Source organism: Mustela lutreola, chromosome 1 (assembly GCF_030435805.1).
Source record: "Mustela lutreola isolate mMusLut2 chromosome 1, mMusLut2.pri, whole genome shotgun sequence".
Lineage (NCBI taxonomy): Eukaryota > Metazoa > Chordata > Mammalia > Carnivora > Mustelidae > Mustela > Mustela lutreola.
In genome coordinates this window covers 236,692,399-236,705,412 of record NC_081290.1, presented here as the reverse complement: position 1 = coordinate 236,705,412, position 13,014 = coordinate 236,692,399, and the positions used below count along the sequence as shown (strand labels likewise).

At 36.5% G+C, this 13,014-nt stretch overlaps 1 pseudogene; it reads right to left on the bottom strand.

The window, feature by feature from the left end:
- Positions 1 to 8,573: 8,573 nt before the first annotated feature.
- Positions 8,574 to 12,463, bottom strand: LOC131837249 (olfactory receptor 56B4-like; annotated as a pseudogene).
- Positions 12,464 to 13,014: the final 551 nt, after the last annotated feature.

Sequence of the window (13,014 nt, the reverse complement as noted above, 5' to 3'; positions counted from 1 at the left end):
CAAAAGACCATTCTTCACTGAGAATTTTGACCAGGACTCACTTCTCTATGACTTTTAATTTTTAATGGTAGACCTTCTGGTTTTGTGATGCAACTTACTTATATGGGATTAGTTTTTCTGTTAAAGAGAGGTATGTAAATAAAGTGGTTTTGCATAATTAAACAGTGGTTTCTAGTCTTACCAAGCCATTATTATGCCTCTTTCATAATATAGTAAATTTTTATATGTATAAGTTCTATGTAGCACTCAGTCTTTTCTATTTTTTTCTGGTTAATTTTGTGCCAATATCAAACTGAGTCAAACATTTTAGTTTTATAATAAATTTAACACACAAGAGGACTATAATCCCTTATTACCTATTCTCTTTAATTTTAAAGTCCTTTTCATGTGTTTGTTTTTCATTTTTTTTTTAAATTTTTAATTTTTAATTTTTTATAAACATATATTTTTATCCCCAGGGGTACAGGTCTGTGAATCACCAGGTTTACACACTTCACAGCACTCACCAAAGCACATACCCTCCCCAATGTCCATAATCCCACCCCCTTCTCCCAAACCCCCTCCCCCCAGCAACCCTCAGTTTGTCAGATTAAATTTGATTTCTTATATCAAATACTAAAATAGAAATTTTGTTTGGGACTGTTCAAAATTTGTAACTTAATTTTGGAAAAAAAATTGACATCCTTATACTGTCAAGTCTGCTTCATTAAATGTGGATTCTCTCTGCCTTTGTTTAAATCTTCAAAAAAATTTTATTAAAATTTTTTACTTCTGCAGTGTTCTTATTATTAGTATTTTGAGATATTTTGAATGAATATGAGTTTTTTTCATTATGTATTCCATTGTGTATTTATGACCTATGGAAATCCAGTGAATTTACCTTTTTTTAGTGTTATTATATTTGTTTTGTTATTTCCTTTTGCATTCATTGTGCTAAACTTGTGCTACTTTTAAATACTTCATGGAATTTTTTCTGTATTAGCTCAACCAATTAATCGTTGCTGATAAACCAAATATTTGGGGTTTATCATTTTATAAATTGCAATTTTGTTTGTTTTGTTATTTCTGTCTTGTGTATCAACCATTTTGCTAAACTGTTGTCAATGTTTAAATTTTTCCCATTAATACTCTTTTCCTGATTTTCTGGGTATAGCAAAAATTTGCTTTTAGGGCATCTGGTTGACTTAGTTCACAGAGCATACAACTCTTGATATCAGGATTGTAAATTAGAGTCCCATGCTGGATGCAGAGAGTACTTAAAAATAAAATCCTAAAAAAAAAAAGTGCAACAAATACCTTTAAAAAAAAAAGTTGCTTATGAACAGTGCTACTTTCCCTCTTTACAAATATTAATATATTTTAATCTTTGTTTTATATCTCACTGAAACAGTTGGAAATTCATGATCAATATAAAATAAATATGATGGCAAATATCTTCAATTTTGGTTGATTTAGCGGGAACTCAGCTTCAATTTATATTAAATATGAGGTCTTTTAAAAAAATCATGTCTTTTCATTGAGTGAATAAAGCAATGTTTTGTTTAAAGTTGCTTTTTGTTCTAGGAATCCTGGGTGTAGAATTTATTATTCTAGGCCTGTTGGTTTATCATTGATTTACTGAAAATCCTAGAACTCAGTCTCATTTCTCTCCTGTTTCCTAGTCACAGAATTTAGTTTCTACGAGTCAAGAGCCTGAGAGAAGGGAGGTACTAGAAGTGAAGAATCAAATAAGGAAAGCCATAGAAGGCAAGGATAAAGCATATACTAACTAAACTCAGAGAGGAGGAAGGGGGTTTCTTACAGGATGGTGGGAAACGTCCATCCCCTCACTTTTAGGGTACAGGTCATTGACTGGTTTACTTAGTACTTCGAGGTCTTGGAAGATACCTGTAATGCCTTCTGTAGCTGTGTCTGCTCTCCTGGCTTCAGCTGCCTTTGTCAGCCTTTTGTTGTTCAGAACAGATTCGTGTCCTTGCTTGCCACCCTTGGAATCTGGGGTTTTTGTATAAATTAGGTCCGTGAGATGTCTGATCCTGGTGCGGTGCTCTCCAGGCCCTCCCTGCTTTATAACAAACATCCTCCAGGGTTTTTTTTTTTTTGGCATTGCAATGGGAATACAACCCAAGTGTTCTTAGGGGTTAGTCACAAAATGTTGGAGTCCGTTCACCTCAAATCCCAGAGCAGCCCACAAAACGGACAGCCTTTCACTCAAGGATTAATTCACTTTTGTCTGAGGAATAGTGCTCTTCATTCTAGGAAGGTTTTGAAGTCTGCCTATCTCAAAATATATCTTTACTTTGTCTTCTTTTCAGAGATTTCCCCTATTTCCTGATCACAAACACTATGAGTAACCTGTTTATGTTGCTTCTTCATCCTCAATTCCTATAGCTTTCTTGTCTCACTGCAATTTAACTTTTGTTTTAGCATGCATAGAAATTGCTCTTGCTAATGATCTCAAGTGCCAAAAGAATTGGGCATTTTTTATAAATACCCAGATTACTCAGGTAATCTTACTAGAGCCCTCTCTATTATTTGTGTTGATCAGTTCCTTTTCAGGACCATTTGCCTCTCTTGTCTTTTATGACATTGTAATTTTAGTGTTAATTAAACTGGAATAAAAGAGTGATGTAGAATTTGTATTCAGATCAAATGTTCCTTAATCAGAGATGCATTCTATGACCAGTTTATCTAAAATAGCAGTCCTGACTCTATAACTCTCTGCTCTATTTGTCTCTATGGCACATATCACAACATGTCGTGTTATCAAGTCATTTATTTTTATCTTTTTTTCTTTTTCACATTAAAATATAAGCTCCCCCAAAACATGCTTCTTGTAATTTTTGTTCATTGCTCTGTCCCCAACACCTAGACCAGTTCTTGGAACATAGTAGATATTTTATGAATATTCGTCAAATAGACGAATGAATATTGAGAAGAGTGAATAGAGAAGCAGTCTAAAGGAGTTTCAAAGTGTGATGCTTACATTCATAGGCAGTGGCATTTTACCCTTTTCTGTTTAATAATACATGTATTCTAGCTACATATACTATATTAAATAAAACTTTAATTTTTATTTTAATTTTCTCAAATTAGCTTAAACTCCCATTTACTTCTTTGTTGCTTAAAGGTTGCTGTCAGAGATTCTAACAGCCAAAACTTACTCAAAATACAGTCAAATTGTGGTAGAATGGAATCAATATATATTAATGTTTTTATTTTAATTCCAGTTAGTTAACATATAGTGTTACATTAAATTTCAGGTGTACATGTACAATATTGTGATCCAACTCTTCCATATATTGCTCTGTGCTCATAAAGTTAAGTGTACTCCTTAATCCTTACCACCTATTTGACCCATCACCCTACCCATCTCCCCTCTGGTAACCATCAGTTTGTTCTCTATAACTAAGAGTCTGTTTCTTGATTTTTCTCTCTCTCTTATTTTTCTCCCTTTGCTTGTTTCGTTTCTTAAATTCCACATATTAGTGAAATCAAATGGTGTTTATTTCTTTCTCTGACTGACTTACTTTGCTGAGCATGATACACTCTAGCTCTGTCCATATTGTTGAAAATGGCAATATTTCATTCTCTTTCATGGCTGAATAATACTCCGTGTGTGTGTGTGTGTGTGTGTGTGTGTGTGTGTGTGTGTGTGTATTACATCTTCTTTATCCATTCATTAATTAATGAAAAAGTGGGTTGCTTCCATATCTTGGCTGCTATAAATAATGCTTTTGGCCTTCTGACAGTTGAGGGGTGGTACCTCTTTGTAGTTTTGATTTGTATTTCCCTGAAGAGTGATGTTGAGCATCTTTTCATGTGTCTGTTGGCCTTCTTATGTCTTCTTTGGAAAAATGTCTGTTCATGTCCTCTGCCTATTTTTTTTTTTTTTTATTTTTTATTTTTTATTTTTTATAACTGTATTGTTTTTTGGATGTTGTTTTATAAGTTCTTTATGTATTTTGGGTACTAACTCTTTACTGGATATGTCATTAGCAAATACCTTCTTCCATTCTGTAGGTTGCCTTTTAATTTTGCAGATTGTTCCCTTTCCTGTGCAAAAGCTTTTTCTTTTTATGTAGTCCTGACAGTTTGCTTTTACTTTTGTTTCCCTTGTCTCAGGAGGTTTATCTAGGAAGAAGTTGCTATGACATATGTCAAACAAGTTACTGCTTCTGCTCTCTTCTAGGATTTTTATGGTTTCAGATCTGACATTCAGGTCTTTAATCCACTTTGAATTTACTTTTGTGTATTGTGAGAGAAAGTGGTCCAGGTTCATTCCTTTGCATGTTGCTGCCCAGTTTTGGAATGGAATCAATATTTTGATCCATGTGTGATCATTTGTTTTTGCTATAATCAAAGTTATGTAATGATTTAGCAATTTTGTTTAATAGAATATTGTACTGTTAAGGTTTTGTAATACATTGCAAAATGAGGTGTAGCTTGCTAAAATTAAGATATACAAAGTCATAAATTATTATTGTCAAGCTATAGCCAAAGAGAGTCAAGAATTGCCAGCACATTAGGGAAATTTTGCTTCTGGACTGTAAAAAAGCATGGTCAGGGGAGTAAGCAATTCTGGTAGAACAACAATTATTTATATTTTGGTAAAATATTCATAAAATTTGGTAAAATTACCAAAAAATTGGTAAAAAATTTTTGGTAAAAATAAATTTGTATATTGATAAAAAATGTGAAGTCACAACCAAGAAGGTTTGGGAATAAAAATTTTTTTTCAGGGGCGCCTGGGTGGCTCAGTGGGTTAAAGCCTCTGCCTTTGGCTCAGGTCATGATCCCAGGGTCCTGGGATCGAGCTCCACATCGGGCTCTCTGCTCTGCGGAGAACCTGCTTCCTCCTCTCTCTCTGGCCTTCCTGCCTACTTGTGATCGCTCTCTCTGTCAAATAAATAAATAAATAAAATCTTTAAAAAAATATTTTGTTCAGGACATTATAGAAATGCTGTGGAGAGATATGGTATAGATTTCTGAAGGAAGAACATTGATAAACATTTCATAGCTTATTCTCTACTCTGAAATCATGAGGTATTTCAGAAAACCTGCAAATATCTAAAATTATCTTCGCTAATAGAATGTCAGTTGCTTTCAGAATGACTGCTGTCTTGTTGTTTTAACTAATGAACTTGCCCAAAGGAAAGGTAAATATGCTCAGTGGGTTTCTTCACAGTATCGAAAGGACTAAGTGATAATGACAATAGAAGAGGATGGAATTATGCATATTTTCAATCACAGACAATGAACTGGCAATGTGGTCTGAACTGGACCTTCAATAAGATGAATCTCAGTATGGCATGCAAGATTATGGAACATTATGAACTTGGAAAAAAAGAATGTAAAAATGGGCATATTCATTCTCATTAGCAAAACCCTTTTGTGAACTCAGAAGTGCTGTAGCATCAACAATTAGATGTTTTAATTCACTTCTTGGTGGAGTCTTCTTGGGCTACCTGAGATGAATGGTCATGAGATTATTCTATCATGCTATCATGGGCAATAAATAAATAAATAAATAAGTCTAATCCACTGACTCCTTCTGAAGCTCAAAATTGTTCTGTTTGTCAACAGGGACAACCAGAGACTCAAAACAACTATTGGTCACTATGAGACCAACGTGCAGCTAGCAAGTGGAGGGTATTGATGGTTCCTGACTGTGATAGGGACAGATTCTGGATTTCAGTTTGCATATTTGGTCATGGAAGCAAATGCTTCAAATATCATTAGAGGATTAGAACAGAAAGTATTTTTATTTTGGATCCTCTGTTTATAGATCTTTACATCAAGGAACCATCTTCCAACAGACTAGTGAAAAGATGCTCAACATCATCATCAGGGAAATACAAATCAAAACTATAATGAGACATCACTATGCATCAGTCAGAATGGCTAAAATCAACAACATAGGAAATGACAGGTGTTGGTGAGGATATCAAAAAAGGGGAAACCCTCTTATACTGTTGGTGGAAATAAAAATTGGTGCAGCCACTGTGGAAAACAGTATGGAAGTTCCTCAGAAAGTTAAAAAAACAACTAACCTATGATCCAGCAATTGCATTATTAGGTATTTACCCAAATGGTACAAAAATACTGATTTTGAAGGGATACTTGCACCCTGATGTTTATAAGAGCATTATCAATAACAGCCATATTATAGAAAAAGCTGAAATGTTCATTGACTGGTGAATGGATAAAGAAGATGTGGTAAAACAATGCAATGGAATATTACTCAGCTAATAAAAGAGAATTTAATCTTGCCATTTGCAAGAATGTGGATGGAGCTAGAGAGTAGTGTGCTGAGCGAAATAAGTCAGTCAGAGAAAGAGAAATATCATTTGATTTCGCTCATCTGTGGAATTTAAGAAACAAAACAAGTGATCATAGGAGGAAAAAAAAAAAAAGAGAGAGAGAGGCAAACCAAGAAACAGACTCTAAACTATAGAGAACAAACTGAAGGTTACCAGAGGGGAGATGGGTGAAATAGGTGATAGGGATTAAGGAGTGCAGTTGTTATGATCAGCACAGGCATTGTATGAAAGTGTTGATTCACTATATTATACACCTGCAGCTAAAAACCGATATTACACAGTATGTTAACTAACTGAAACTTAAATAAAACTTAAAAAAAAAAAAAAGGGTACTCATCTTACTGCCTTACACCATAGAACCAGAGGAGAAAAAGAGATTAATCTATTACCTGGAGTGATTAAACCCCCAAACTAAGGGGAAATTAGATTGCTTCTATGCAATGGGGATAGGAAGACTATGTTGGGAACCCAGGATATCCCCGAGGTGCCTCTTAGTACTTCCATGCTCACTAGTAAGGGTTAATGGAAAAGTATACTAACGATAAAGGGCAGGATGTCTGAGAGTTCAGACCTTTTAAGAATGAAGGTTTTCGATACTCTGCCAAGTTTTGACAGAGTTGGTATAAATATGGTAGAGATCAATAATGACCTTGTGAACAATTACAGAAATTAGAGCTATAGTATCTTTGAATATTATATATTGGCTTTTTATTTGTGAACTTCTATTTTTATAAATGATTCTTCTCTTTCCTTTCCATTTTTATTTTATGTATGTTATTGAAAGCTAACTGAATAGTTCAGTCTTTGGTAGGTAACAGAATATTTGATTGGACTCTGACTGAATTTGAGGAATATGGTAATTTTTCCAGCAGTGTATAAACTGACTCTCGGGATTGTGCATCTTGTTATTTTTGGGGAAAAAGTGACAACCTCTTTGTATGAAAAATAGCTCTATCTCTTATGTTTATTATGATTTATTAATTATTATTATTTAGCTGTCTTTTTAAAAATAGAAAAAAAAATAAAAATAGAAGTATTGAGTTGTTTTATTGTTGTTTGGGAGTTCAGATGTGCATGAAATAGTGCATTTGGAAGCTGAGTAGTCAAAGGTGTGAACCAGGCTATTTATCAACTTCTTGTGCCTCAGCTACAAATCCTGTTGTTTGGCCTGCTCTCTGCAAGTGGATTTAGGTCCGTCAGTAATAGGCCTTTATCCGCTGGAACGATGCTAAACTTTGGCAGTAGAGGGCACTGGAGAGACATCATAAGAAGAGAGGTTTGTGTTTTGTTTTGTTTTGTTTTTTGTTAGTGTTTAAGTGAGGTAAAATCCAAACAACATACAATTCAGCATTTTAACCATTTTAAAGTATTTAATTCAGTGGCTTCTAGTACATTCACAATGTTGTACTACTATCACTTCTAATTACGGAAATTTTCACCATCTTCAAAGAAACCCTTTGTACATAGTTGTTTCTCACTTTCCCTTTCCTTTAGCCCATGGTAATTACTTAGCTCCTTTCTGTCCTTATGAATTTGCCTATGTTAGATATTTCATAAAAATGGTATCATACGATATGTATCTTTTTCTGACGGGCTTTCTTTCATTTAGCCTAATGTTTTTGAGTTTTATTCATGTTGTAGCAAGTATCAGTACTCTTTTACTTTTTTCTGGCTGGCTGATTTTCCATTGCATGGGTATACCGCATTTTTTTAATGCATTCCTCAGTTGATGCACATTTGAGTTGTCTTCATTTTTTGGCTATTAGGAATATTTAGGAATAAATATTCATGTCCAAATTTTTGTGTAGACATACATGTTTTCAGTTCTCTTGGGTGGTGCCAAAGAGTGGAATTGCTGGGTCATGGGGTGACTTGTTAATCACCCCCAAGAGTTGCCTGCCTCTTTTCCGAAACTGCTGCATTGGTTTACGTCCGCACCAGCACCGTGTGAGTGTTTTATTTTCTCCATAACTTCACCAACACTGGCTTTCCGTATTTCGAGTTATAAACATCCTGGTAGGTGGGAGTGGTATCTCATTGTGGTTTTGTTTTACACGGTAATGAAGACATAGCTAATGTACTTTCAAAATGACAGGTTCAAATGAAGTTGTCAGCTGGTATGAAAAGACAGGCAATTAAAAATAAAGTAGTGTGACAGTATTAAAATCACAAAGGGCAGAACAAATGGGTAAATGTAAAGCATGTGACAAAGAGGAATAGTTTATAAAGATAAAATAGAGTGCACATCCCTTTTTATACACATGGCACATGGAGTGAGTGGAGAGAATAATTAGCTGCTCTTATCTTTCTGTTGTGTCAGAGTTTTCCAGGTTGGATGTGAGATGTTTGCATATTTTCAAAGGAACTGAGAGACACATCCCCAGCAAGTTATTGAAAGTGGCACTTGGGGCTCCTACACATAGACCCATGCTGTGTGTTTTTGAATGAATGAATAAATAAATGAAATAAATATGTGAATGAAAGCTTGGAGGCAGCTTTGAGGATGGCTCAACACTGCTATTTACTGCCGGGATCCAGCCTTGGCAGGTACAGGTATCCCTGAAGGAGGGGTGGCATTGGCGAGAGGAATGAGAGAGCCACACAGCGAGTTCTGGTTAGTAGTCAGACATCTCCATCTTTATTCTGATTATCGAGCTTCTTATATAGGCAGTTTAATTGGGGTAGGGGTTTCCAAGCATTCATCATATAATTTCTGTTTGTTCACCACACGTTATTTTAGTTAAACCATAATGGTACAGACTGGTGCCAGGGATGGGAGACAGGGTCTTGCTTCTTGAGTAATCACGTCCCTCAGAAAGCCATGGAAGTTAGCACAGATATGTGCTTTTTGGTAACTTACTTTAGGGTCTGCAGTAAAACCAGATATAGGTTAATGGAAAACGAGAAGCTATAGGGTTGAACTAGATAATAAAGAACTGTAGGAAAACAGGATATAGGTCAATGGAAAACGAGAAGCTTTAGGGATGAACTAGATAGTCAGGAACTGCAGGAAAACAGGAGACAGATTAATGGAAAACGAGAAGCTATCTGGAGAAACTAAGTATATAGGAGGGAAGTAGGAATGAGAAGGCATTACCTTTGTAGGAGGCAGGGTATATTTTAATGACTCGGTTTGTGAAAGCCTTGGACAAACATCAACTTAGGTAGGAAACTGTCTACTGCGGTACACATCTAAAGTTCTCCATTGTTGTAGGTACAGAATAATCTACCTCCTTGGAGTTGCTCCAGTCCTTAAGCCTGAGAGGTGTTTGCCGCAGATTAGCAAGGGGCTCTTTATTTGAGAGAGAGAACGGGGATCAGAGGAAAAGGTAAGAGACTAACAGACCAGGCTTATCTGCGAGGCTGTCCCACCCTTAGCCGTCACCGGCAGGGCAGGTGTTAGGCCGGCCTTAGTTCAAACCTTAACCTAGTGGTGCAATGCCCTCGACCACGCCTCATGGCTGCCAACAATCTGCTAGTTGATGAACTTGTATAATCATTCAACCTGAGTGCCTTTTCTTTGTGAAAAAGGGTTAATAATATACTATGTTTCCTAACTAAGAAGGCTGCTGTGAAGACTACATGAAATTAGTTGATCCATTGTGGGAAAGTGTTCTGCAAACTGTAAAGAAGTCTTTAAGGTTAGATGTTATTACCCTACTCCTTTGGGGGTAGAAACAGTGGAAGTTGGCTTAAGTTCAAGCCCTTTTCTGTGACTGCCTCTTGCATACCTTTTCTTACTGGAGGAGTGCTTCAGTCTGAATCAGCGGCCATTGTTGGTCAAGGGTGAAGTAATAGCTCCTTTTGGAGAAAGTTTATAGTCTTTGTTCTTGAGTAAGTGTTCAATCATTACTCCTAGGATGGCTTGTCCCACATATGGACTGACTTCTGCCCAGGTCTGCTGCCCTGCCCAGTGCTCACTTCTCTGGTAGGATGAGCTCATGGCGTTGCTTAAGCTCTGAGCAGTCTTCTAAGACTTCCAAGGTGGACTCATGCAAACTTTTTGAGGTCATTCTTCATATCATGGTCCAGGATATTTGATACGCAGGTCCACAGACTAACTTATACTGCTGACCAGCCACATCATGAATCAAGTATTAAGCATCTGTCATGTGCGGAGTTCCTGTACTAGGCTTAGAGAAGGTACAAAACGAACATGGATCAGCGTTCTTATACTCAAAAGTGTATATTTTTAAAAAAAGATTTTATTTATTTATTTGATAGAGATCACAAGTAGGCAGAACAGGAGGCAGAGAGAGAGGGGAAATAGGATCCCTGCTGAGCAGAGAGCCTGATGTGGGGCTCCGTTCCAGGACCCTGAGATCATGACCTGGGCTGAAGGCAGAGGCTTAACCCACGTAACCACCCAGGTACCCCCAAAAGTGTACATTTTTGTTAGATGGGCAAATGATAAAATTTAAATTAGATTTAACTGGTTATTTGTAGCTACTTTTCTAGGGCATTTTCTGGGACTATTTTCTTCCCTAGAAAGAAAACTTTGCTGCATAATTAGATCAGTTTTTCCCTGTGTATATCATATCTCAAAGCCTGTTTTCTTTATTATCTCTTTTGCTTGTCATGGCATGCTGTGACTTTGTGAATCAACAAAGTGCCATGATTATTACTACTTTAACTTGAAGAATTGAAGCAGAGTGAGCTTTCACAAGTTCCTTAAGATCGTGTAGAGATTCTGGAACAGAGCAAGAGGAACAGGGAAAAGAGTGCAAAGGTTTCGAAATCAGACTTCCAAGGAGTAGAATCATAGCTGGTGGAACAAGTTCTGTAACCCCCAGTGCCTAGATCCCTTAGCTATACATTGGGAATAATACTGTTTGCACCTCACAGGGTTATTGTGAGTATTAAACTAGATTGTGTGTGTGTGTGTGTGTGTGTGTGTGTGTGTATCTCAGTTCTTTGGCCTATGAGAAATATTTAGCACTTGTTAATGATTAACTAATTAATTATTATTATTATTATTGAGATTATCTGGTATGAATTTAAACTGTTTTCTGTCTTCTAAAATAGACATTTATTTATTTTCTTTTCCATATTATGAAAATGACATGTAAAACACATAGATATGTGCAAGTTAGAGTTAATTTATACAAACAGTTTTCATTTTCTATTAGTATTAATGAATTTTCTTGGATAAATTTTTGCTTACATTTAGACTATTTCCTTTGGATGTTTTTCTAAATATAGCATTACTGGATAAAAGAATATGAATATTTATGAACATTTAAGTAAATTTTATCAAATTGCTTCAAATTGCCCTAACCCTAACCCTAATCCTGAGTGCATAGACCATGGGATTGAGTGCGGGGGGGATAACGTTGTGCAGCACATTAAGGAGTACAGGGATCAGGGGGATCTTTTTCTCTGCAAGGTGTATGGCAGACAGTGCAATGATACCTATGTAGAAGAAGAGGATGAGGATGAGGTGGGAGCTACAGGTACCCAGAGCCTTTGACATTGCTTCTGGTGAGTTCAACTGGATTGCAGAGCAAAGGATTAATACATAAGAAGAAAAAACCAGGGCCATATCACTCCCAATCAGGACCCATGCTAAAATCAGTTGATAAAATTTGTTCACAGTGATGTCATCACAAGCCAGACTGGTGACTTCCAAGTTAGAGCACAGGCAGTGATCAGTTTCATTCTTGGATCAGTAGTGTTGCTGGGCAGCCAGTGTAGGTACTGGGGTAGTAAACAGGCCATTCCTGAGCACCATAAATCCTGTGGTTTTGATCACAAAGCTTCCGTGACTATGGAAGGGGGTGACAGATGACTCCATTGTCTACCGGCATGCAGAGGAAGATACCAGATTCCATGCACAAGAAGCAGTGGATGGTGTAGATCTGAGCAACACACTCAGGGAAACTGATGGCTGTGGCATCCAACCAGAGGATAGCCAGGATCTTTGGCGTGATTGTGGTGGCCAGCCCCATGTCCACAACCGCCAGTAGGCCCAGAATACATAGGCGTGTGCAGTGTGGCCTCATGTTGGTTGGTGACCATGACAAGGAGGTTGGCACAAAGAGCTAAGAAGTAGAGCAGAGGTGGGGCAGGGAAAGCCAGTACTGCCACTCATGAATGCCTCTGAGCTCCATCAGGATGAAGTGGGAATCTGGAGGCTGGAACATTTGGTAACTCTAGTGGAGGTCTCCGTGATATAGGTGCTCCGTTCTCAGTGTCTGTCCATAAAACTGAAATAGGAAGAAGACTGCATTTGAGAGTTCAGCTCAGGGTCCTCATAACGCACTCTCCCACCAATGATCGTTTCTTTCATGTGTGGCTTTTTTTTTTTTTTTTCTCCTGGAAATATTCCACAGGAGAGTAATAAAACAAGCCAAATTTTTTTCTAAACAGAAGGATTGGAATAACCATTTATCATTACCCTTGTCTATCTAATAAGCATGTTCAAATACATATATATCAAGAATAATCTTCTTACTAGTAGATAACAACTATTAATATTTGGTTTCCTTCCATTTTTCCATTTTATATTTAAGCAGTTTATATCATTATATGAGGATAATGTTGTATCTTGCCTTTGTATTTTAGTATTGTGTTCTAGGACATAAAGTAGGCATTCAGTAAAAATTTATGGCATGGATGAATAAATAAACCACAATTTTTCCATTATCATTAAAAGTAAGGTAGAATCTTAATTTGGATGACTATTTTATATTTC